The following is a 24,146-nucleotide window of genomic DNA, read 5'->3' as shown; positions in this document are numbered from 1 at the left end:
GGGTTATGATGGGGCAGAGAATGATGCCATCACACAGCTGGGTGAGGAGAAGGGGCTGCACCTTTGTGTGGTAATACCAGAAAGTCCTTTTGTAGGAAGGCAGAAATAAGGAGGGACTGGGAGAATAACTCAAACATATTCTTGGGTTTTTGTGGTTTTGTGGTGATTCTTCCTTCTCTCAGAAGTCTCATTAAAAATTAATTAAAATGAGACAGTTAGCTGTTACTGAGAATTTACAATGCTGCTGCATCAAAGTACTTTGGAGTACTTCCTAAATAACAGCTGAGTAATTGGTACCTATCTCTACTGTCTGTCACAGAGACAGTGGACATGGCAAGGAGCCTGGAGAGATATGGTCTTTATTGGAAAAAATAAATGAATATTTAAACAGGCTAATTATAAACAAGATACATAAATTAATACGATCAGCAGTAGCTTGGCTGTTTTGGTGTGGTGTTTTTTGTTTGTGGTTTTTGTTTGTTTGTTTGTTTTTGTTTTTTTGTTTCTTTTCTTTTCTTTTTCTTTTTTTTTCTTCTGCTTCCTTCCGTATAGTTTTCTTCTGGTTGGCTGGAGAATGGGTTCCCTGGTGATGAAATAAGAAAAGGCAGAAATAATATTCCTCTCACAAAACCACGGACAAAAGGCCCTTGTGCTTCTTAAAAATGGAAATTGTGGATATGTATCATCTGGAAACCACTGCCTGACAGTGTCTGCAGGACAGTTGCAGCTTCTTCCATATGTCCCTTCTAACCTTGCTGCTTCTTCTGTTACTTCTTAAGCAGCATTCAGGTCTTGACTACTGTCAGGATCAAAATTAAAAAGTCCAATATTTTCCATGTCAAACATACTGTGTGTGCACCACCAGTCCTCATGTGTGTGGCACACACATCCTGGACAGGGTCCTCCTGTGGCACATGCATGTCTGATATCTGTGGGCAGAGCAACCAGCCCAGATGGCAGGGAACCTGCCAGCCCTCTGGTCTGAGCAGTGATTTACTGCTTTTCCACATCTGCAGCATTGTACAGCTGCCTCTGCCTCCCTGGCTCTCTGCTTCCAAATGGCAAGATTTCACCTCTGGAAAAGAAGGAAAGAAACAAAACAAGCAGTAAGGCAGGAGAGTGACAGGACAGAATTTCTGATTAACTCTTTTTCACAAACTACATCTTTATTTAAAACTATACCCATTTCAGTTATCATAACAATGCATTTTTTCCTTTGACAAGTGCTTATTTAATTTCATATAGTTGTCTAAATAGTCATCACACTGCTAATGTTTCCAGCCAGAAATTACTCCCCAGTGATCCTGATCCAGACCTTTCAGTAATTTGTGTATGCAAATTCAGACTATTATTACGTTCCCATTTAATACCACAGGTAACAAAATGAAAGAGCAGATACAAATTATCTGCATTAAAATCTGCATAAAATATTCACGTATAGAAACCTATTTTTTTCTTGTTTGTATAAATGTCTGAATGTGCAAGATCAATCAGTCTCACTTGTACCCATACAGCTCAAAAATGTGTCATATTTATCATAGGTGTCTTAACATCATCTTCTAGTAGTTCATAAAATATGATCCCTGGTAGCTGATCAGAATTCAGAACTCTGTGATCATTTACTTGCCACTGAGGGTCTAAACATCTTTTTTTTTTTTTTTTTCCTGATATTAATTTTCCTCATTTAACAGTCAACTAAACTATAGTGATCTGGGAATTAGCAGCTGAGGACTGTTCAGCACTGCAGGATGCTTAATGCAATTAGCAAAGTTAATAAAATGTTGGACAGGTGCCTTATGTCAGGGGAAAAAAAAAAAAAAGGCATTATTCTGATTTGCTAAGGATCATTGATGTTACCTTGTTTCCTTTAAGAAAGCATTTATTCTTAAAATGGAATGAAATAAAGAACAAAATAAATGATTGACCTGTTATTGGTTGAATTCAGTACAGTAAGCTTCCTTGTTTTCTGTTTCCAGGAGAACAGCATTTGGAAACAACATGTACCTACTTGCAGAGGGGCACAAAACCAAAAGATACACTGAAATCGGCAAAGCCTGAAGAATATTGTCTTGGAATATCAAAGGAGCAAGTTGAAGCCAGCTCTGAACCATCTGCCTTCAATAACAGGTGGAGGATGGGAAGTGTAACAGAGGTCAGAGAGGACCAAGTGTACTGTTCCTCCTCTTTTGACAGAGCTGATCCTTGGAAATCCAACTCTTAGCAGCTTAACACCTGCAAAGATGGTAGAAAAATGGAGTAAATGAGAGACAGCTGAAAACTACTGATCTGTAGAACTAGGGGGAGGAGAAGACTCCCGCTGAAAGGTTCATGAAGCATAAGAAAAACAAGGATGCTGCCAATAAGGTAAGTGTGTGAGTCTAAGAGCTCACAATTGGATGATTCTCATTTAGGGTGAATGTTTTCCTGCATCTCTCCTTAAGGGAAAAACTAAGCTAGTTAATACTCTGAAGTTATTTCTGTGTTGGTTTTAGAGGAAGACTGGGAAGCCTGAGTGAGAGCCTGTAATTATGATGGGTCTTTAAACTAAAAAACCACCCATAGCATTTAGAGAAAAGACCTTAAGAGAGAAATTATGGAATGAGTCTATCAGGCTGCCTGTCCTCTGGAGCCATGTTGTTCCAGGTTGTGTTGATTTTGTGTTTCCCTCACCTCTTGTATATTTATAATTTTCTAAGAAAAGATTCTACCATGGCTGAAGTGAATCTGGAGGAAAGTCTTAGCTTCCTCCTTGTTCTGCCTCCTAAGCCATCTGCTGTAGTAGCATCTGTGCTGAAGGAATGTGCTCAGCTGCCTCTGACATTATACCTTCCCCATGCCTTCTCTCTCTGGGGATCCCAGCTGAATGAAGAAGAGACAGGAGGTGTATGAAAAATAGTGGCTGGAAGACACAGCATCACTTCTAGCTCTGTGATCATGAGGCTTCCTTGTCTTCTGAGCTACCAGGGGGTATTAGAGGGTGAGCAAAAACCTGAAGGGGCCAAATCAAAGGCAAACCAAGCTGTGCTATGCACAGCTTGTGAAACCCCCAGGCTGCTTGTGTCCCTCAAATCTGCAGAGCACAGTTGCAAAAACAAGGAGCATTTTGCTGCTCCTGCTGGGAAAAGGCAGAGATCCTTGTTCAGAAGGCTGGTGTCCATGTAGGTAGTTCAGCATGTCTCTAGGTGTCTTTAAGCTGGGCCTGCAGAGCCACTCTCTTGAAGATGAGCTTGCGTGGCTAGAGGGCTAGTTTGTTCCAGAGGAAAAACCTGCATGGGGACAAGCTTGAGCATGGGCTTCAGGCCAGAATTAATGCTGATGTAGCCCCAGTCTCCGGATAGAGCTACCCCTTTTTTTTACCCTTTGCAGAGGTACAAAGTGATTCTCTGTCCATAGGGGTCACCTTGGTACCACTGCTAAATAAGAAAGGGGAGCATGACTTCTTGTTGTGGGCTTGGGCTGAGAAGTTGGTCATTGCTTGAAAGGACTGTAGCCACTTGCCTTCACTTGAAACTACAAGAAATTGATGAAGGGTGATGACTGAGATCCTGGGCTGCGCAAGAGGAGCAGGCAGCACGTGCTCTCTTTTAGGGGTGGGGGAAGCTCACTTCCAACCTGCATGTTGTGTTAACACACAGGAATGCCCAACCCCTTAGACACTGCCCAGGATGACGTATGGAGAGAGGTACAGATGTGCAGGCTGTCTGCCACTCCCCTCCATAACCCTGCACTAGGAGACTTCCCTAATCCTGCTTATCTGAAGTATTTACTCTCCTCAGAGTGTCCAAGTGTCAGCAGGCCTGGCATGACCACGTTTCAGCTTTGAGTCATCAGGTGAAAGGGTCTGGTTTGAGGCTTGTAGCGACTAGAAATCATTACCTGGTGTTGGCTGCTTGTCCTTTGCCAGATGAGTTTGTGAGCTTGATCTACTCCCCACATACACGTGTAAAGCACCTTCACACCTGGCTTGTATTGGCCTGTCCTCATCGGCAATTTCTTTAAAGAGGAACAAAGCTGGTGAGAAGTGGAGTGATTTAACCAGCTGCAGCTCACCTGTCCTCGGAGCACAGGCACAGGGAAGGAGCAGCAGAGGGGGGTACTGTACCTGCTCATCCAGCCAGGATAGCCTCTGTTGTGATGCTAAAGCAGTGCTGTGCTCCTGTTCAGTCACATGGCCCTTCCCTGGCGTTCCTGACAACCTTTAATTTGTAAAACGGGGATGTGGCCCAATCATTGTGCTTCCTATGGACATGCGGTTTAAGAAATAAGTAAATAAACGTCACCCCACTGTTGTCACCCGCTGTGAGCCAAAAGCTTCCATTGAAATCCCAGCTCTCTCGATGCGGGGTTCCCAGGAGCGGGCTGCAGGGTGTGCGGGGACTCTCCCGCAGGCTGCGGGGCCGCAGGGCAGGGTCCGGCCGCGGGTTGAGCCGGAGGCCCCAGCTCCCCAGTGCCGCGGAGGGGCATTTCGATCAGCACAACTGCCGAAGTCAATTATCAGGAAGAGGACGAGATAATTATATTAGGGAGCATCTGTACTTCATTAAAAGCCCTGGCGGGGGGGGGATTCACGCCCGGCCACGTTACGCACAGGCGCTTCCAGCCGCTCCTCGCCCCCCTTCCCCGCTGGCCGCCGCCCTGGGCGCAGCCGGCCCCGCCCCGCCCCGCCTCCCCCGGGCGGCTGCACCTGCCCCCGCCGCTCCCGTCCCGTCCCGTCCCATCCCGGGCGCGGCGGGCAGGCGGCGCTCTGCGGCCGGGCGGCGCGGGGGCTCGGGGCGGCGCGGGCTCCGCTTCCTCCTCCTCCTCCTCCGCGGCGGAGACGGGCAGATGCGGCGGATCCTGGGGCGGCTCTCGGCCGCAGCGGGCTCCCGTCCCCCCGCCGCCCCCATGGACGGCAGCGGGGGCAGCAGGCGCGCGTAGCTCGGTGAGTCCCGCCGGGCCGGTCCCGGTGCCGTCCCCTCCCCCAGCACCCTGCCCCCGGCAGCCCGCACCGCGCTGCCGCAGCCGGGGATGCTGCCTCCCCTCTCCCCTGCTCCTCCGTTTCCTTCCCTCCGTGTCAAAAATTGCCCCCGTCTTTCCCCCGGCGCCCCACGCGTGTTGCTGGCGAGGGCCCGGCTGGCGGCGGCGCCGGGGCTGGGCTGCAGGGACCGACTGGCCGCCCGGCTCCGCCACCTGCTCCCTGCGGCTCCTGCTGCCTGCGGGGGCTGCGGGAGCGGCGGCTCGGAGGGCTGGACCCTCTGCCGGGATGGGGTTTGGGAGGACTGCCCTGGCTGTGTTGCGGCGAGTGTCCTGCCTCCCTCTCTGTTAGGAGTCCTGGGCTGGGGAGGGGCTGCAGTGGGACTCCCGAACGTTTGTTTCAGGGTAGGACTTGAGCAATAGCAATCTCGGAGTTATTTTCTTTCAGCTAAATTTAATTTGCACTGACTCAGCGGTTGTAAGAAGCTTGGGGGGAAATGTCAGTTTGAGGATTGTTTTCTTTACCTTGGATTTCAAGACCTCTCTTTGTATATTCCGTAATGATTTATTTTTGTAAAATAATTTTGTTGTGCTTTGTTTACTCCTGGAATTTAACAGTCTGACAGGCTGAAATAATCAGCTCCAAGGCACACAAGCAGTGCCCTTGGTTATAACAGGTGCAACGTGCATATTCTTATGAACAATGAAATGGTTTCAGTATTCAGGTTTATTTGTATGCTCTGCATTTCTGTGACTCTGAAGAAATTGTCATGCTATGTTATGTCAAAGATGTGCTCACAGCACTTGTGTGTCCGTGGTACCTAATTAACAGGACGGGAGCAGCTGCACAGCCCATCAGTGGTGGCTTTAATACCCAGGGTATTCCTGGGTGACGTGGCATAGCTTGGGGTGTTTGTGTGGCTTCTGCAAGGACCCCTCTGGGCACTGGTCCCTCAGTGATGCTCTGGCACAGCATGAAACACTGGGAGGGGGGGAGGAAAGAAGAGTGCAGAGGAGGAACTGTTTGTGTCCAGCTTGTATTCTTAAACTTGAAGCTCTTTCAATACAGTTCTCTGCCCCTGTGTTTCTCAAGTAGGGGTAGTAGTGGCACATCTTGTGTTGTTACTGAAGCCTGAAATACTGACACTTATATTCCACAGAAGAAATTTCCTGGGCAGGTATTTAAAAGATTAAAAGATTGTCATTGTTTTAGTAGCTTCGTGAGCTCCTTATTTGAGACTAAAATCCAGAGTGACATCATACAGGTAATTGACTTAATGGGAGTCATTCTGGAGTCAGAGCTGTAGATCAGAAGGAAATTAGCCTGGAATTTGTTACTCTCAAGCCAACACAGCACAAAGGTGTATTCCAGCTGTCCTTACTTGGGTTCATCTCCTGCTGTGGAATACCTGTGCTCTGTGGTTCAGCCAATGGCACCTCCTGCCTAGAGGTGTCTCTGCCCTCTTTGTCACTGAAAGATGCACCTTGCTGGTGCTCTGCTTTCCAGGACTCTTTAAATCTCACTTATTTTGTACGGGATGGAAGGAGGAGTGGGCTGCCTATATAGGATGGAGAAGGATGACTGCATAAAGGGGTGAGGATGGGGAATGCATTCTTTTGTTGGCTATTTATAGATTGCAACAAAGAAGTGGTAGAGCAAAGAATCAAAGCTCTAGCTCGGAGAAGGTTCCTGGCCATGGAGGTCTGTTAGAGCTGCCCTCCTGGGTGATACCAGTGGAGGCACAGAACAAAGTGAAGGCACCAGAGATGTCCAAGAGGTCTTGGCTTGTTGTCAGAGATGCTCTGGGACTTCACAGGCTTGGAATTATGCCTTGTAGCCTATCCCATCACAAAATACAGTGCTTCTTTGACCAGGAAAATAGTGAGAAGGAAAGTCACAGTGGTGTCTTCTGGGGCATTCAGTCCTCTTCATATGGTTTTTCCAGTGGTGGGGTCTGCCAGCTCATGCTAATGAGCTGCAATAGCAATGAACTTCATGTTGTTTTGTAGTACCTACAAACCTTGGGACAGCAAAATATTTTGCAAAAGAGGGAGAGAAACAAAACCAGCACTTCTGCTGCTGTGTTAACTTCCCTTGGACTTCTTATAGCCTCTCCCCGTGATGTAATTCTGTCCTGCGTGGTCCTTGGTTTACAGCTGGTGAAGGCACGAATACCCTTCTGCTTCCTCTGAGGCACAGCATTTTGTATAGTACTAATTCAGCCAACCAAGAAAGAGAATTAACTTGTTAACCCTTTGTAAGATGTGGCTGATACAGCTCCCTCTAGTTTAAGTGGTGTGTACTGGTAAGATACTTCACAAAAAGCTGCTAGTCGAGCAGAGAGAACATTTCTGTTATGCTATCAAGTCAACTTCACCTAATGATGTTTGGTTGAAAGGATTTAAAGCATTATTTAAAATTGAGGACAGTATTCTTGAAGGATTCTTTTAAAATCCTTGGAAATAATTAGCAGCCTTATTTAGCATCTTGGGCGATTTACGCTGGTGAGAGTGATTTGTGCTTTTCACATTGCTGGCAAAGTGTGATGTTGCTGTGAGTAAGCTGGGTAATATTTACAGATCTGCTAAAGCAACCAAGCTCCAGATAGTGGTCCTTTAATCGCCTGAGGCTTTTCTTGCTATACATGCTTGTTTACCAAGGTTTTGAAAACCATCTCTGGAAGCCAGTTACGTTGCAGATGCTGATCTAGTCATGGATATGACCACTCTGCAGTCATGGGTGTAGCTTGAAGCAATCTTTGCTCTGCCGGAGTGTTGTCTTGTGGCCACGTGGAGCTCAGTGCACCCTATTGTTGCAGATATCTGCTGTGCCGAGCTTGCCTGTAAAAGGAATCAATGCTCTGTTCCTGTTCCACTGACTTGATGCACCTGCAGGAAACGAGTCAAGATGGGGTTGAAGCATGAGCAGAGACTTCTGGACACTGCAGCCAGTAAGCACAGGGGACTCCTCGCCCCAAAACCGTTAGCTAGGTCAGGAGTTTAACAGTAAAAACAAGTTGGGTGTTTCGCATAGGTAAAGTGAGAGCAGAGTGTGCTTAAAATGAACAAGGCTTTAAGGGGGGTGGGGGGCAGCTTTTTCCTAGTGTTTAAATTGCCCTGTGATGCAGAGACTCAGAAGATGCTTTCTAGGTACTGCTGATGGCTGCTGCAAGGCACGTGGTGTTTGTGAGGTCTGAGTGGCAGTGCCCGTCTGCTGAAGAAGACCTGTTCTCTCACAGGAGATAGGTAATAAAGGAAGGAATTATTAGTAGCAAATGAACTCCTAGGCTTAAATCTGTGTGATGTGTTCCTTAGTAAATGTCATTTATTCTTTTTTCTCACTCCCTTGCACAAGGTCTGCTCTGCCTGTAGAATAGTAGTTCAGATACTCAGGGGTGCTTATTTCCAGCAGCATCACATTGGTTATGTTAGAAATGTTTTGTTTAAGCACACTCACTCACTCTAGACACTTTTCCCACCTGCAGGTTTCTTCAGGGGTGCAGAAGCTTTGCAGGTGTCTAAAGGCCTTTCCTCTGCTGGTCAGATGTTTGCTTATGTCCTAAATCTAACTTCTGGGAATTTGTGTTTGGTTTGGAGCTAGGGAACACTTTGCTCTTTTACCTTCTTTATAGATTCAGAGGATTTAAGCATATGATTAGCATTAAACATGTGAATATTCTCCCTGGAGTCATTTTTTGGATCAAAGACAGTGCTCAGTATGGAGCCCACAACCACTAAATGCAGGGAGCTGGTCTGCTGCTATGCTTGCCTAAATAGAGTATATGATGTGAGTACTTTGGATTTATGTCTGTGCCCCAAATCCCTTTGCTAACTGCTGTCTTGATGTTCCTTATCTACTAAGTGCTTACAAGCATTAACAAACCTTTGTGATGCTGCTGTGACATGTTGTTATCCCCAGTCTCCAGAAAGAGATGCTAAGAGTTTGGTGATCTGTTGAGACCACTGCAGGTTATGGACAAAGTTGGGCACTGAACTACGAGCCTTTAATTCCCAGCCCTGTAAGGCAGGGGCACAGCTCTCTGGCAGTTAAACATTGTCATCTTTTACACAATCAGAATGCTCCCCAGATTTCCATCTCGGCACAGAGACTTCTCATATCTACTGGATCAGACTCCAATCCAAAATGCAGTCTGTCAGCAGGAGTGAGTCGTGGCCTGTTGAGGGAAAGACTGTCAGAAAATATTGTATCTGTACAGGCTCCCAGCCTTGATGGATGTTGCAAGGAGAGCTGCTGTGTCTGGACTCCTGTAACCGGAACAGTTGCAGCTTAGAGAAGGAGGGATTTGTCCATCTTCTCTCCTATTAAGCACAGTAATTCTTGATTTTTTTTTTTTGTGATTTTAAAAATACTCAAAATGCCTCTGGAGAGCAGAGAGCCTGAATCCACGAGTATAAATATAGACACACTAGGTGTGTGTGCCTATGAGCTGGCACATGATTCAGATTCCGAATCTGAAGTTTGGGTAGTGTCACTTGGCTCTGAGTCGTTGGTTTGTGGTCTTGGTTTGGTTTGGGTTTTTTGCCTGGTTTTGTTTTGTTTCATTTCCTTAAGTTTGAAGAATTTCTCAGATGAGAACGGGCAGACTTCAAACATGGAAGAAAGCACCTTGCACTGATCCTACAGGCGTTGCTCCGAGGGCAGTGGAAGTATTGAAGGCCAGGTTGGATGGGGCTCTGAGAAACCTGACCTAGTGGGAGGTGTCTCTGCTCATGCAGGGAGGTTGGATCTAGGTGACCTTTAAGGTCCCTTCCAACCCAAACCAGTCTGTGATTCTATGATTCAGTGCTGAGGTCAGAGGTTGCTGCCTCCTCCCTTCTTGCTCTGCCTGGTGTCAATAAGACACTCCTGGACTGCTTTGGGGTGCTGGGGTCCTGGGAAGCTGCCGTGGCAATCAGGCTCATGCTGGATACAGACCTGTGACAAAGGCAAGCTTCTGTGTGTTTTGAAGTGTTCCTGTGGAAAATGCTATTCATCAGAATCCAATGTTTAGTGATGTAAGGCAAGTGACAAATTTCCAACAACTCCCGAGTTTCCCACCGGACAGCTGGCTGATGTACCTGCGTGTACAAACGTGCGAGGGACAAACAAGCCCTAATTGGGAATTTACCACTTTTATGTGCTTTGTAAGTGAACCACAACCATCCTGAGCTCTCACATGTGTATAATGGCATCTTCTCTCTTTCCTTTCATCCTCCTTAAGGAACCTGTGTTCTCTGAACTAATGCTCCCTGCCATAAATGCCCCAATCAGACTTCATCCCTGCTTGTTGAATTAGAAACTTCATTAGTTAATAGGCGTGCTTTTCTTTCTTTTTTTTGTCCCTACTACAGCTAAGCTCATGGTATTTACAGACAGACTTGTTAGTCATTGATATTCTTTGTATTCTTCATCTTTGGCTTCAGAAGAGAAGGCCTTTCATCTTTTGCCTTACTTTGTTTTTTAGAAGAAGCCAAGTTTGACTGGAGGAAAAAAGAAACCAAAAAAACATTTCTGTCCTGCTTTCTTATGAGCTTCCAAGCAGTCTCCCCTGCTGACTTTGTGCTTTCACAGTAGACAAACATTGACTTTGTTTCCACAGAATATATCTGGTTTATTTTTTCTTAGTTTACCTTTTGGTTATGCAGCTTGACAGGACAGGATTAATTAGCAGTGACTCTATTTTGCTGAAATTCTCATTCTTTCCACAATTTTGAATCAGGTTTATTGTGCCTAAAATCAAGTTGATGGAAAGCAAACATAAGCATGTGTGAGTTTCCTTGTTTTGGAGCCTAGGAGATTACTGTGATTTGTCTGTGAATCCTTACTCTCCTTTTTAAAAGAAATCAAAATGTTGTTACTCAGGAATGTGTTTTAACTCTGCCTACCTGGGGTGAAATGTGCATGGGCAATTACAATAATAAACCATGTTCCTCAGTTGGAGAAGGCTTTCTTTTCACCACTAGATGCTCGGTACTTGCACATGGTGAAATCCAGAGCCTTTGCTGATCTGCAGTGCGAAATAAGATAGAGGCACAGCATTTTATCTCTCTTTCACAACTCATTTCTGAAGTGCAGGACCAAAAGCAAAAGAACCCAAACCAAACAAAAAACCTTCTGGCCTGGGCCATGTGTTTTGTTCTTGGTATAAAAACTACTTGAGGTTCATTAAATCCTTTTTTGAATGTGCCAGTAGTTCATATCCATTCAGCTCAGGTTTCCTCACTCCTAGCTCTGATGCAGTGCAGATCACAGTGTGATCATTAAGTGTGATTACCACATTTTTGACCTATTTAAAAGTCTTTGGGTGAGAAATTCCAAAGTTTCTAATTTAAGCTATAAAACATTAATACGCCGTCAGTTACATATTTTGTGGCTCATTCCCTGAGCACAGCAGTTTTGAACATGTGTGCATAGTGTTTTCAATGCATGTGTATAAGCATCATACGCCGTGTGCAGACTGCTCACCCGGGCTTGTGGCTGCTGCTGTGCCAAGAGCTGGAGGAAGGAGAGATTTTGGGTCCTTTCAGCCTCCTTGGAGACTGCCAGCAGCAGCCTCATACACTCATTCTGCACATCAGGGACAGGATTTGTGCTGTTGTTCCTGGCATGTGCATATATTAAACTGCATTTCAAACTGTTCAATGTGTATTGCTTTAACATGCCAGCAATACAGATTTTATAAAGGAGTGGCTGTGTTGTTAATCAGTTGCTGGAGATTATTTGGTTCCTTTGGATCCTTCTGTCTATCCCAAGGTGAGAAGTTGGTCATGGCACTGGCTAAGCCCTCGTAGAAGATACCATTACATAGTGTACACAGCTGGGACAGCATCAGCTTGTTGTTTGCAGTTGTCTTGCTTCTTAATGTGGTGTAGTAAATTATAGATGTACTCAAACATCTACGGAGCATTTAATTCATAAGCTGCCAGACTGCAGCGTGCGTTTTTAAATTGCTGTTTTGGGGTTTGTTTTTGTTTTCTAGAATAATGTCATTATCTGATACTAGGCATTTCTTATAAATAGATCACATGAGAGCCATATGTCCATTAGTGATTCTGCTAATAAAAACTTCGTCTCTTTCATTCTATGGAAGACTTTCTGTGCAACAACCTTTTTGTTCTTTATGGTACAGTTATTGGTTGCTATTAGGTCATTTCAGGAAGGTTATTGTGTGCAAACTGGTGTGCAGGGAGGGCTTGGAAGCATGTGCCACAGTGTCGTGTAGGCCAACAGAAGTATTTGAGAGCATAGATTGCTAGGAAGATGTGCAAGAGGTTTGTATACATAGGGATGGTTACTACTGAGACTTTCTCATGACATTACTCATCCACCTCTCTCTTCTGGGGTATAGCAGTGCTCACAGCTGTCCAGTTTGTATGTTAAAGTAAGTACCTTCTAAAGTAGAACCGCAAATGACGGCAGGATTATGATTAAAGGGTAGTCAAACTGATGGTGAGCCCAGCATAAAATACGAGTCTGGCTGAGGTTAGGAGAATGTGCCCATCTAATAAGCAGCTTAACTTGGTGTATTACTGTGAAATAGAAAGAAGCATGAAATATGTGATGTGAATAGTAGGCTGGATTTCCCTGTCACTTCGTGTTTATGTTTCTTGAGCTGCTCTGACTTTGCCAGGGTTACTTCTGAATTACACCCAAGTGAATGAGAGGTGGTTTTCTACTTGTCAGCACCCTTTTTTCTCCTCTTTTCTACTTTGGAAACAGCGGTATATTTTCTTTGTTGTAGCCCTAGATTTGATTATCGTATCAGATAAAATGCAGCCAGGAAGATCAGTGGGTCCAAAAGTTTTACTTTTCCTGCCCAGAAGTTAACTGCTACAACTTCATTCAACTCCACTGAAGAAAGTAGGTGTTGTTCCTTTCTCTGTAATGGGAGTTGGATTAGACCATTACACGCCAATTTCCGCAGAGATACCAGCAAGTACTAAGGCCCCATCCACAGCATTTTGCAGTCAATAGATCAGCAATTGCTACATCGTAGCAGATCTAGTAGGGATTTGAGTCTTTGAGACTGAGAGAGCTTCTCTATCACTTCTGAAGTTTTCTGAAATCAGTTAAATTGAGATAAATACAGTGATTTTATTATTTTTATGTCCATTGGAGTTGCTTAAAAATTATGTTCTTCACTGAGAACAGACTGGAGCTTGGATGGGGGAATCAGGAGCTTTTCCCTTTGGACTTTAAATAGTCTGCTGAATATCTGCGTTCTAAAGGAGGTATTTAACCACTGAAACAATGTTTCCAAGCTGCTTTAAATCACTTCCGAATCGTTTCTGTTACAGATAGCTATGGTTTACTTTTAGTAGGCTTTTACATGCATGAAGTTTCCTTTAAGGATTGTTGTGTCTCTCTCGCCTCCCCTCCCGGCAGAATTCCTCTCCTTCACGAGCCACGTTCCAAATATCTCAGTGGCATGTTGTTGGAAAGAAAAGCCTATTGTATAAGGCTGCTTGTGTGGGGGTTTCAGCAAGTAGCACAAGAAATCCGAGGTCCTGCCTTGCACACCTTCTATCTTGATGTTTTGACAAGCCCCATTTAAAAACTCTTATGGCAAGTGATTTTTATGAGCACATGTGGAGAGGAATGTGTAAAGTGCTCGAGATGGTAGAGCCTGGGAAGACGCATGACAACTGCTTTGTGTAAGGTGATCCGTGTTCTGAGGAACAAATGGTGCATTGAGATGACAAATGGAGCAGCGGAGGTGCAGCTGGGCTGCACGGGCTGCTCCAGAGCTGAGGTACAGCCGAGCAGCTTGATGAGTCTTCTGCGGTGCTAAGAATAATAAAAACACATTTGCTTTCAGCAGATGACAGCATTTTATGTGCCGGTCAATATAAACAATCTCCTGTTTAGGTTTGAACTTTCCTATACATTAATGGTACTATTGTCATTGATTTAATTAAATCAGGTTTCAAGGTCTTGATTTGCAGTTTTCTGGTAGTGGTTTTATAACTAGAAGATTTTTAGGCAAATAAATGGCATCTTTTATCTCACTTGCTGGGTGGGGTGTCTGGTGTTAATGCATTTATCAAGGCGTCCTTCCATGCTAAAGACAGGCTGTTATCTGCTTTTGATAGTGGGAAACAGAGGGGCAGGGAGATTCTGGGAGTTGTCTAGAGTTACTGTTGTCAGTGAGCAAAGCACCAGTGCAGAGATTTGAGGGTTTGGTGTGTTACCGGCTCGGGCTGGGAGAGTCCCCAGTGATCCTCACTGTTGGCACCACGGGAAGCCAGTCCTGGTTTCTTGGCTTTCCACCTGGTGAGATGACGTGTGCTAAGATCACATCCCTCTGATTAGTTTTGGTTTCTCTCATTTGTGTTTGAACGTGTGTTGGCTTTCCTCAGTAGATCAAGAAGGAATTAATGCTGCATTGTACTTAATTGTTTGTCAACAGCTAAAATAATGACAAAACTGCTCCATCCCAATTAGTAAAGCAGCAATTAGGAAGACTTAATTAGACTCAGACATCTGAAATCATACTGCTTCCTGGACCTGGGCATGCTATAGAAGACCAGTGCATGCAGTGAACCTTGCCCTGCACTAATGAGCAGAATCACTCATTTCCTCATTTAGAAGTGTTTGATCATAAGATATGAACGTATGTCAAGGAGGTGACCTAAATCATGGAAGCTTGTATTTCAAGATTCATTTAGTCAACATCTGGATTTTATTTATATAAATCTTCTGATTTCTACTAATTACCGTGTCAAGTAACTAGTTTAGCAAGGCCAGCTTAAAAGATAAATGACAGTAAAATCTTGGAAAGAAGAGAATGTTTCTTTCCTATGACAGAACGAGAGGAATTTGTATCAATATGTTAGATTTGTAAACCCACTGACCCTCCCACCACTGGTATTTTTTCATAAACACAAAGAAGCTGTCAGCACAAGTCACTGTTTCACAAAAGGGTCATTTACCTTTCATAAAAAATAATAAAGAGCTGTATAAATATTCTCCATATGCTGCTACTGGATTGTATTAGTGAAATATATCAGTGTTTGTGGTGTGTGCAGCCCCACGTTTTATGACTCCACTTGAAAAATGCAATACATTCCTGTGAGTTATTTGGAAGACAGTGACAAGACTATTGGAAGTGGCTGTGTCTTAAACAGAGCATTTTCAAGCATAGAGTGGAGAGAGAAAAGCATTTGTGACCAAGCATCACCAATGCTGGGGTAGCAGACTTCATCCCGTATGCTACTAGAAAGAGGGATGTGGGGCTTTCCAGTTTGCTGGGTTTGTTTTTCCAGTGTGACGTGTGGGACCAAGTTCTTACAGGGACCAAGCAGATGGTTACGAAGGTCTTTTCTGTATGGCTTCCAGAAATTTGAAAGCAGGTTTTTCAACAGTTTATCTAGCATTGGGTCTCTACCATACCTAGGTATTTTCCATCCATGGCTTTGCTGAGCTTCTCTGGCCATCTGCACGTTGCCAAGGCTTACTGTGGAGCTCAGCAGCAGAAATGCAGACATGGAAGAATCTAAGAAAGGTCATCTTTGCCATCTGAAGTAACACAGACTTTCACTCAGACAATGTTGGCTATAGCAGAATGAACCCCTGTACATTTGGTGCCTTACACACCCGAATGCAGCTGTTTGGTGACCAGAGCTTGGATTTTGCAAGTTGGAAGAGCAGGGATGATCAGGGGCAAGCTGGGTTTGGATTTGGGTCTGGGGAGCATGATGTGTGTGGCTGAGGTGAAGGTTATGCCAAGTGCCCTTTCCTCTCAAGCAATAGTGCTGTGTCCCATCCAACACAACACTGGGGTCGACGGACAGTACAGAGCAAGGACAAAGCAGCTTCTGCCTGCATCTTTTTATTATTATATCTAGTCCCTGAGCCTTCACTGTATTACCTCCTTAAATCTGTGTGCCTGACAACTCTGCTTTAGCACAGTTGAATGTATTACTGCCCTGGGTTGCAAAAGAAAAGCATGCACTTGCAAGCCTGCCGCAGGCTCCGTGGGTGATCAGGAGTCAACCTCCCAGGGTGCAGTTGCCCACTTCAATTCTCCCTTTTCACATAGCTCTTTTTTGAAGGGTGAACTATTGCAAGACGTTGCTGTATGCAAATTTGAGATGCAACCTTGTGCCTTTCCAACGTTTTCTATTTGCATTGCTCAAAAAGCGGTTGCGGTTTCCCAGGTGTGGGCTCTGGTTGTGAAACGGGCTGAGCGCTGGGAGTGTCGGTGCAGTGAGTGGTGTCTCCAGGTACAACATTCATGAAACAGCAGGTGATGGGATTGAGACACCCTGTGGGCAGATGATTTGTACAACAGGCAGCAGAACCAAGTCGGGGGGCTCTTTTGGTTAGTGAATATTGAACTCCCGTCTGCCAGCAAGTTGTATCCTGCTCTGCAGATGAACGTCTTGGTGAGAGGCTGAGCTGCAGACGGGGGCTGCTCCCAAATTCATCACCCTGTGGCTGGGTGACGAGTGTGCTTCAAACAGAGCTCTGCTGGTCTCCCCACATTTGCAATATGATTATGCCTTTTAGTTGTTTGGTTCTAATTATTTTCCTCTTGAAAGCGAGGAATCTTTACTCAGTGTGGGATGCTTTTATCTAGTTGTCCATGTTGCATTTTGTACATGACAATATCCTCCTTTGGAAAGAATTTATAGAATAAATTTGTGCATGCAGCAGTCCCTAAATCAGCTCTATTTGTGGCAGGGGTTCCAAAGGGCACATACATCTCAGAAACATTGTGACTTGCATGAAATGGTAATTTTTAATGCATGGAAGATCAGCTTCTGATTTATTTTTATTAGTGCAGATGAAAATTAATATGATGGTTCAAGTAGGGCGTAAAATAATATTCCTCATAGAATGATATTAGAGGTATTTAACTTCCAATTTTGTATTTCTTCCTAAACCCCTGTAAAATGCTTAGTATGTGACTTGGGTGTCTGTTCTATCATGTTTATGTAGAAAGGGTGTTTTTTTTTTTCATGCTCATAATAAGAAAAGTATTTTAATTTCTGTAGTGTTTTTGTAACATGGAAATTCCAGTTCCTCTGATCAGAAGAAAGTCTTAGTTTTTAACCAGTGCACAGAAATGTGCATTTAACCCAGTGGACAAAAGCATGTTAGGAAATGTTTTTTGAAACAGGACACTGCAGGTGATTTTAATTAAAAAACCTTCCAAGACAGAAATTAAAGATTTGCTATCATCAAAAATACACAGGCAGCCAGGGCTTGTGGGAGGGACTATTTCTGTTCTTGTTTTCCTTTTACCACCCACAGGTGAGAATCAATATGCATCCTGAAGACTTTATAGATACAAAAGTAGCTTCTTAGAAGGCTGACTGTAAATTGAGGTCCTGGGGAACACGCAGGTTCCTGAGTCTCCACTTGTTCCCCCAGCTATTTTGGCACAATCTGCAGGCAGGATAAGCCCTTTGCAGACTTCAGCTGTATCCTGTCTGTGACAGGTTAATCTGCTGCCCACGTCCTCGCCTCGGGGTGGTTGACAGCATGAAACCAGACCTGGAAATGGAAAGCAGTGCTCCTCCCTGCTAGCATTTCAGGGGTGGCATGTTTTAGGAGGTCAGGGGCATAATGTGTCCTACTTGCTGTATCCTATCAATTGCTGTCCTGCTGCTCTACAGTCCTAGTCTTTCTATTAGCATGTGAAATCCATGTTAACTGATGGCACTGGCTGTGCCAAGCAGATCACTGAAGAAGAAGTGATGGTTCTCGTGGCATGGCTCAGCTGTTCTGCTCTGAACTACCAAAACAGAGGTGGGTGAGTGGAGCTGTGAATGAAAAAATGCTAAGTGTTCTCAGCCTTCGATCATTTAGCAAAAACATTGTTACAGGCAAGCCAGGACTTTGTACCTGCATATGAGAAGATGAATGCATGGTTCTGAGAGGGTCCTGTCTCTGACCACTGTTTCAAGATCATTATGCAGCAGTGATGTTTCAGTGGGGTTAACTGTAGCCCAAACAACGTTGTGGGAAAGTAGCAAAAGGCCTTGAAGAGAATCTTAAAGGATTCAAGTATCAGTTAAAGTATTAGCAGAAGATGGATATGTAGGTATGTGCATGCATGTGTGTAATTGGCAATGCAGAGGCTTTGAATTGGAAATCATTGGTACAGAAATACAGTGCAGATTTAGAATGGATTTAGTTCAAACAAGCATAGGGAAAGATCAGGGTATTACAGCAGTAAAAAGATGTACTGTGAGTCATTCACTTCTGTATCAATATATTGATTGGAATGAAAGTGGAGTGTGCATAGTTGGGTCTTCTGTAGGAAAGGAGAATTTATGTTGGAGAACATGAAAAACCACTGGAAGTGCTGTAAGAAATGTAATATTAATGTTTGTTCCTGAAGGTCCAGAGAGAGTTCTTGGGAATTTTGCTCCATGTTCCGGTAAGTTGGGGACTGTCCTCTGTGTGGGAAGAGCTACACACAGTGTGAAGTGGTGAAGAAGCCAGTGTGATCTAAGACTCACAGGTATAAGCAAAGGAAGGTGAGATACGAAAATATTTATAATGGCAAGGAAAATTGAAACTGCTAAAGTGACACTTCTGCTGTGAATAATTTACCATAATGAAAGTCAAGAGTTTGGCATCCTGGTGAGTTGACTTTGACTGTTCACAGTGAGAGACCTCAGAGAGATGGTCGTGAGGAGGTAAGGTTGATGCTTATTATTTCAGAGGAAAACTTGAATAGTTTTTCTGTGTCAGTAGCACATAGTCTCCTAAGGATTACCATCTGCTGGCCAAGGAAACGGACACCTAGAGTGTGTGATCAAGATGGTGTGTACCCCAAATGACTTACCTGCCTAGGAGCCCACTGTGTGTATTTCTGGTGAGCATCCCTTCATCTGGGCTGAGTGCCCTGCTGGAATAAAGCTCTTTGTAGGCAAGGTTTTGGGAGGAACTTGGAGGAGGTGTCTTTGGGAGTGTTACAGGTTAAACTGGGGAGAGTCCTTGTAAAACCACACTGGTCTTGAGGCTGGTCTGTTTTCTGCCAACAATATTGGTGGCTTCCCTGCTGTGTCTCAGTGGGTTTAGGGTGTTGGACACTGATGGAAGCTGTCGTGTCTGTGTCCTTCATGTGAAGTGGAAGTATGTATCCCATCTGTGGTCTCCACTGCTATCTTGCACTCAGGCTGTGCACTCACCCACTTGATGATAACGCCCAAGTCCACCATGGACTTCAGTGTAGTGCTAAGGATGCTCTCTCCCTGTCCTGTCCATACCCTACAATGTGACATGGTGCCCAAATGCTCAGCTACCTCCAGACAAACCAGCTTACTCTGTAGTTCACTGTTGAAATAAAGTGGTCTCTGGTGGTCCCTGGGTACCGAGACAAGCAAGGAGAGGTGGCAGCAGTGTGTACAGGGCAGGGTGCAGCGCCAGTTCATGACTCTGTGCTACAGACCGTACGTATGCCCTGAAGGTCTTGTGTTCCTGGAGGCAGCTCATCCTTCTGTCTCCTGAGCTTTTGTACAAACCAATAGGCACAGCTGCCATATTTTCTTTGGCTACTCAGTGCTAAATCTTTCACTGTCCCACTTCCTTTAGGAAATATTAGTATATTTAAGGGTTGCTTGGACTGCATTTGTGAGTACACTGTTTGTATTCCTGGATGAAGATATTCTTGGAATACTTTAGTGTGAACCCTCCAGTGGGCAATCCTTTTTTTCCAGAATAATGGGCATTTGTCCAATTTAACATAATGTCCTTTGGAAGTGGAAGTCTGTAGTTTGTGCAGGAAATGCACTTATTTACCAAATCTCATTAATTAACTGGCACCTACTTAAGGGAAGTTTCTTCTCTCTTGTGGTGTTTAAAACATCATCTGTCATGAAAAGTAGCCCTTGAGTTTTTTAGAATTGATCTTTGATTTTACAAGTTATTCCTTCTGCATACAAAAGTAATTTTTCTACTACTGCTTGTTAAGAAAAATAAATCTCAGCTTTGGAAATTAGAGTTTAAGCTCCTCAGGAATTGTATGGCAGCTCTGTGCTTGCTGGCAGGGAGCTGTTCCTGTGCTCAGGACAGTGTGTCTCTGCTGCTTGATGTAATATTCCACGTGATGAAAAAATAAAGTAGCTTGTTTGTTATTTTTCTTCTGTGTGTAGCCCCCACCTCTTCTGGGCAGCACAAGATGAATCTCCTGGCTGCCAATGTATGGAGCTTTTGCACAAACCAGAGACACCTAGCAATGCCCACCAACTGGATCAGACAAAGCTCATTGTCTTCCCTTGGTGGGCTTTATCAATAAAATCGTGCAAATGTTTCTCCTTGGCCGCCTCATCTTTGCTCCTTGCCTTGCTCCACTTTGTCATTTCCAGGTCACTTCCCTTGCCTTTGTCAGCATGTTTAGCATTGCTTCATGTAGGCACTGCCCTCAGGAGCACTGCCATGCATACTAAATGCACGTCTGGGACCATGGCAAGGAGTGGCCCATCCACTTGGGAGCAAGATACAGCCATAGGGAAGAAGAGACAAGCTGCAGACCTTCTGGAGGTCAGTTCTTTGCAGTCACACAAGCACCTTTTACTGTCCTCCTGGAGTCAGGGTGTGCAAGTGGCCCTTGTACAGGTGGGTGCACTACTTTTGCCATCCCTGACTGCTCTGACTTGCCTTTGGTGGTGCCTGAGCCAGTCTATTTTAGTAATGCAATTACTCACATTAAACATAATCAATGAGCCACAGAGCAATCTACCAGTGGCTCCAATCAGTGGAATTACTCAGAAGGATCAAAATGAGCTGCTTCTTCTGAAAATGAAGCTATCATTCACACAGAAATGAGTTCAAGGAAACTTATTCATGCAGGGTATACTGTGACTCCCAAGTACCTGTTCACATAAGTCCTTGTCTTGCCATAATGTAGGAGTAAGGGTCTTGCCTCTCTTTGGGAAGATGAGGGTACTGAAGGTGTCTGCCTCCAGAAGAGCCAGAGTAATAACCTCACCAGAGTGAATATGAATAAAGGCAGCTTGCTTTCTCTCTGCTGGCAGTACCAGTGCAATGAGGAAAAATATTGTTTCAGTTGGGTTTAGCAGAGTGTCTCTTCTAGGACAATGTAGCCATAGCTGAGGCTGTGATGACCACCCAAGGAATCTTGGGCAGTTGCCCAACATTGAGCTGCTGTGGCTGGTAACTGCTGGCATGAGCCTGCTGCCCCATGCAAATGGTCCACATACCTTCAGCACCTCACCATGCATGCATGCTGGGTAGGCGAGTCCTGTTGTCTCTCTCTCATGTGTTCTTCCTTTCAGATTACAGAGATACATGGGGGACTTCAGGGGCGGGGGGAGGACTTTTTGATACAAAAAAATGGCACTCTGTGCTTGACAGGACTTTGTCAAGGCTTACAGCTGTACTGAGGGGAGGCCAAATATGCACCCCCCATTTGTGTTTGCCTTGACACAGCTATGGGGAAAGATCATGCAGATAGCCAGCCATGGGCTGGGATTGTTACGTGTGTATCTCTGCGTGCTCTGCTTGTATATTATTCTGCAAACCTGCCTCTCTGGCTAGCCCCAAAAAACCACAATGTTGACTCCTTCGCCCCATGTGCGGGATGCCACTTGCTCACCAAGAGCGTGGCTTGAAGGATTAACCCTAGCCATGAGCTGATGCCAAAAGGGACAGTCTCTTTCTTCTTTTGAAGTTGTGCATCTCGTCCCTCTCCCTTGCCTTGGGTTTGCAGGTTGTGTGGCTGTTGGGAGAGGACTCCCTGGGCTCATCCTGTGGGCAATGTTTGGTTTTGCTACAGGGCAGAGCAGCCCCTGGAGGTTTGGGGTTTTTTTACCTCTGCTGGATCAGCAGATTGAACAGACTCGCCCCACTTGTCTGCCAGTTGCTGTCTCTGTTGCAGGAGAGCAACAGGCAGTGCTGGGAGAGCAGGATCCCTCCTTCATGCTGCACATGGTCATGCTGTGTTATGTTCAACATCCAGTGGGCTGTCTTACCTGCTTACCTTGAATGTGCCTACAAATGGAAACTGCTGAGCTTTATATGATTATTGTTGGGTTCTGAGTTTCAAACTGCGGCTACAAATAGTTGTTTGGCTTTAAAAAGCAAAAATGTTGTGCACATAAAGTCATTAATTTGTTGTCAGACTCTTATGCTGATTGTGGTAAGCAAGAATCGTATGATGGGATCCAAAGACTTCCATACTTTGAGAGACCTCAGTTCCCAAGTTGGAGATTAGATCCAAATGTTCATGGTGATCCTTCCCAAAATGCCTCATCCTGAAGTGCGTAATAACCCCCTGCCCATCTTTGGGCACTCAGCTCAAGTTCTTGAGTTTAGCTCCTGTCCCTGGTCATGCTGTGCTGTCCTGCAGAGGTAAGGGGAGCTGCAGCTGTTTTGAATTACCCAAGTCCTCTGTATTTTGTGTATTTGAAATCCAGCTGGGGCAGAGGGTTTATTCTACTCCATGTTAAGGTACTGGTTTTGGAGTTTGAAGGGTTTTCTTGCTTTATTTTTAATCATCACAATAGATGTTTATGTGATACAGAAAACCTAGCCCAACACTCTTGCTGCTCGGAAAAACTAAAGGAATATTTGAAAAATGTTCATTTGGGTCCAGTTTTTCAATTTGGTTCAGGTCCTTGATTTGGGAGCCCAAAATAGGTACGAGACAGCCAAGGTGCACAAGTACCTGTTGTCTCGAAGATGTCACCAGTCTGTCATGGAGTGTGTCTCAGATGTTACCTTATGTCTTGTTTTGTAAGAACAAGTATGGTAACACTATGGTACTTGTTGGCAAAATAGTAACTTCCTTATGGCAGCTTCTCTGCAGGCTTTAGGCACCAGTTCAGCAAAATACAGAACCATGAGAGAAACCCCATCTCTGCTGGATGGGACATTTATATAGTCACTTAATTTTGAGAACATAAATAGCCTTATTGGCTGTTGGATTGTGAAGTACATGTTTAAATGATTTACTGACCTGGGACCTCCATGCAGATGGGAATATTAAATATGAAAATATACACATTCAATCCAAATTGTGAAGCTAAAATACTCCTTTTTCAAGGCAGTCTTGGGGATTTAAACAAACATTTTCAATTAAGATAAATGGAAAATGCATGCCCTATTTCCTGTAGACTGCTTTAAAAAGCATCAATCAAGTGTTATAGGATGAAGCTGTAAATGCCTGATGCCTTTGCACTGTCCCCTGCCTTCTCAGCTCTGCAAGCCTTCTTACATCTCCTGGTCACTGTTTTGCATCAGGACCATAACTGTCCTCATCACAGGGGTCGCCAGCCCCTGCAGTTCCATCTTTAGTTTCACAGTACTTAGTTTTATCTTACAATCACAATTCCTAGCCCGGATTTACAGCAGTACAATCTCAGTTCCTATTCTTATTTCTACTTAGTGTGTGTTGTGGGGGAAGAGGGACATTTACAGCCTTTAAATTCATGAAAGAAGTACTCAAAATACTTGACAGCACTAACTATAAGTGCTTGGAATCCTACAGGGAGTATAAAGCTGATAGATTGTGCATGTGTTTTTAAATCTCCAAAGTTTTGCCATCAGTCTCCTGAGCAGTGGGAAGGTTGTTTCATTGCTGTGGAGCATTTGATGCTGGAGACCTGGCACTGCAGCCCTACAACCTAGCCCATGTGCATCAGCCTGTCTGGATCAGTCCTGTTGTGGTTTAGCATGTACCACAGCTGAATGACTCTCCACTCTGCCTTTCTGCAGAGTGCTTAGAATGGTTCCCATCTCCTCCTCTTCTCTTTAGTGGGGATCCAGGGATCCCAGAGAGGTGTATCAAGTGTAATTTCCATGTGCTATCTGTAGAACTGCTTTGGTTTTTTGGAGGTAAACCTGTGTTTTCCTTCAGCTCTGCCTTTTGTTCGTAGGCATCAGTGCTTGAGGCAGAGCATTTCATGAAAGATTTATGTAAAGCATATGCTGCTTTCTGAGGCAAGAGAATAAAGCTGTGCTCCAGAATGCTAATGCAGAGCTGGAGCAGTTTGAGATGTGCATAATGCAGCACCAGTTGGCACGACCCAAGGTTTCATCCAGGAGAGGGAAACTTGCACCATCTTTATCTTTGCCGCCCTCTAACTTTAAGGTTCATTCAAATTTCAGTTTACATGAGGAAACAGAAACACCCCTTGGGGAGGCCTTGCCAGGCACCCTGAGCATGCCTGGGCTGGGAGGAGTGAAGTGAGTTTGGCTCTTGGAGCTGGGGTGA

The 24,146-nt window shown here is 44.7% G+C and overlaps 1 protein-coding gene and 1 long non-coding RNA gene across 2 annotated transcripts in view; one reads left to right on the top strand and one right to left on the bottom strand.

The window, feature by feature from the left end:
- Nucleotides 1-397: 397 nt before the first annotated feature.
- LOC127390087 (uncharacterized) lies at nt 398-3,969 on the bottom strand. The gene is made up of 3 exons (XR_007890804.1): nt 3,877-3,969; nt 1,926-2,232; nt 398-1,075 (listed from the first exon to the last, which is right to left on the bottom strand). It is a non-coding gene; the product is annotated as an uncharacterized LOC127390087 (long non-coding RNA).
- A 788-nt stretch (nt 3,970-4,757) lies between these two features.
- Nucleotides 4,758-24,146, top strand: part of RASGEF1C (RasGEF domain family member 1C) — a 69,277-nt gene continuing 49,888 nt past the window's right edge. Inside the window, exon 1 of the mRNA XM_051631290.1 lies at nt 4,758-4,921. The gene's annotated coding sequence lies outside the window, so the exon portion shown is untranslated. The remainder of the gene's footprint in view (nt 4,922-24,146) is intronic.

The sequence above is a fragment of the Apus apus genome, chromosome 13 (genome assembly GCF_020740795.1).
Source record: "Apus apus isolate bApuApu2 chromosome 13, bApuApu2.pri.cur, whole genome shotgun sequence".
Classification (NCBI taxonomy): Eukaryota; Metazoa; Chordata; class Aves; order Apodiformes; family Apodidae; genus Apus; species Apus apus.
The sequence above is the reverse complement of the archived record's forward strand: the minus strand, read 5'-3'. Positions and strand labels throughout refer to the sequence as shown.